This window comes from Neovison vison, chromosome 1 (genome assembly GCF_020171115.1).
Source record: "Neovison vison isolate M4711 chromosome 1, ASM_NN_V1, whole genome shotgun sequence".
NCBI classification, from domain to species: domain Eukaryota; kingdom Metazoa; phylum Chordata; class Mammalia; order Carnivora; family Mustelidae; genus Neogale; species Neogale vison.
In genome coordinates this window covers 290,903,704-290,906,341 of record NC_058091.1, presented here as the reverse complement: position 1 = coordinate 290,906,341, position 2,638 = coordinate 290,903,704, and the positions used below count along the sequence as shown (strand labels likewise).

General features: G+C 38.2%; 1 pseudogene; it reads right to left on the bottom strand.

Moving 5' to 3' along the window:
* Window positions 1–1,661: 1,661 nt before the first annotated feature.
* On the bottom strand, window positions 1,662–2,430 carry LOC122902279 (annotated as a pseudogene).
* Between the last annotated feature and the right edge of the window lie 208 nt (window positions 2,431–2,638).

Here is a 2,638-nt window from a genome sequence, read left to right as displayed (position 1 = left end):
AGAAAAATGCAAGCATGTCAAGTGACTCAGATAACAGTTTAAAGTGGCTGCCACAAACCAAATCTGAGACAATTTGAGCACCAAAATAATATATGTAATATAATATATAATATAATATAAATTATATATAATATAATATAAATTTTATATAATATAAATTATATATAATATAATATAAATTTTATATATATATATATATATGAAATCCATTGAAAGAAACAGAAGAATCTATACAACCATACTGATATAAATGAGGAATAGAGAAGGAGCATAATGGTTAATTTTATGTGTCAGCTTGACTGGGCCACAGGTTGCCTTGATATTTGGCTAACCATTATTCTGGTTATGTCTGTGAGGGCATTTCTGGATGAACTTTATATTTGAAGTGGTAGACTGAGGACAGCAGCTTGCTCTACCTAAAGTGGATGAGCTTTATTCAATGCACTGGAGGCCTGATTAGAAAAAGAAAAAAAGACTTGGACTAGAACTTACACCATTAGCAATTAGATTCAAGCCAAAATTATACTATGAGCTCTCCTGAGTCTCCAAGCTTACCTAAAGAGGACTGTGGGACTTCTTAGCCTCTATAACAACATAAATCAATTCCTTATGATCTCCTTATGTGTGTGTGTGTGTGTATGTGTGTGTGTGTGTATCTTTCATCCTATTGGGTTGTTTCCCTGGAGAACCCAGACTAGAATAGAATTTTAAGGATGGTTTTTCTGGGTTGATTTTAGGCTTTTCAGAATTACATCTCTAACCTGATTAAATTTAGAGATACTAATGAATCTATTTCCAGAAGTAAAGATGGCACCAATATTCCAAGATACTACTGGACTCCTAATCAACCATTTATAAGAAGCATGGGGCTGAAAAACTGTGCATATGATACTTCAGAACATTTCTGGAAAACTGAGAAATATATTGAGATTTCTGATTGCTCCCAATTATCTGGACAAAACAGTGAAAGGAAAGGTTGAACTCAGGGATTCAAATTCTCAGCTCAAGCATAAAAACCTTAAAGCTTTTTTGGGTGCCCTGAAATGAGATCCTTATCTCCAATAGTTACAGGACTGAGATTGCTGAAAATCAAACACATAATCTCATCCTGCATCTGGCTCAATTACACTACAATTTGAACACCCACTTTCATGGGGTGTTGAATGTTAAGGTGGGGACACTGATGGGGAAATAATGGGATCTTGCAAGCTTGAATAAAGATGTGTGGGAAGACTGATGAAGCTCGGGACATTGAGCCCCTAAATTCTGATGAATCTTCTTTGGCAGTCAAAGAAGCCTCTTTACCCCCTTAAGTAGAAATAAGTGCCTTACTCCCAGTGGAAATAGACTTACCACAATCAGGAGAAATGGCCTCACCACCCCAGTAGTAGTGGTGAAGCCACTACTAGTCATGGCAGCAGCTTCTCCACCCACTCCACCCTCACCATGTTCTGAGGGGATTAACCCTGCATTGTCTGAGGAAACTGTAATGGCCTCCTTTGATGTAGCTGCCATGCAAAACAATGTTGATTCTCCTCATGACCCACTACCACAAACCCTCTTTGTTCTTTGACCTACAACCAGACTCATTTTTAAAAAATTGTACTGTATGACCTTTAAATAAGTATAAAGACTTCCGGTCACATCACCTAGGGATCATTTTACCCCCTCCTCTGTTTGGCCACCAGTCCCTTGTCTCTCTCTTCAGCAATGGTAAGGCAGATACCCTTTCCACAGGGAAGAGAAATCCATGGTTTGTTGCCTTTGCCAATAATAAAAATTTGGGAGAGTTGGATGGCAAAGCTGTTGCCACTGACATCTCTCAGGTGAACTATATCAAAAGAATCAGGGTGTATCTCTGTTGGTGATCACACCAATTCTTCCCACGTTAACACCTCCAGTCACCCTATACAGATTACTAGTATCAAACTTGATGAAATCTTTCTAGTCTCCAAATCAATTTAAATGGTGTCATTCACTTTGATGAGAGGATCAGGATAGCCAGATGATGGAGCATCATGAGTCACCAGGTGAGAGATTCCTTTTGTCCCCCCAAAGATCTTTCTCACACTGCACAACTTATACTTAGCCTCCTCAGGTGTAATCCAATGAACAGTAAAACAACCGTTGGTGTCATAGATCAGACAGAAATTCTCCCCAGTCTTGTCAATGCTGATGACATGCATAAAACCAACAGGCTATGTTATATCAGTTTGGACCTTGAAATCAAACTTAATAAAATATTGCATAAAGATCTTCATTTTATCTCTTGTTAGGCATGTTCTTTAGGAAAATGATGAGAGGGAGATAATCTCTCAGTTTATGGGGACCAGTAGCTGGATGAGGAGCAAAGGCATCAGTCAGTTTATCCAGTATCCAATGCTTTGGAACTGCTACATGCTTCAGAGGCTTCTTGGGATCATGAACCATGGTTGCACTAGGCAAAAAAAGGGGCTATAACTAGACTTATTGTAGCAGGGCCCTAAAGGTGAGGTATGAAGTATAACTCATAAAAAAGTATACTGTATTCCAAAAGAACTACTTAAGTTTCCTAATTTATACAGACAGAAATCTGTGGAGTATGTGTGTAAAACAATATTGAGGGTGTGGGATGGTGGAAGGAACATAAATTTGGATC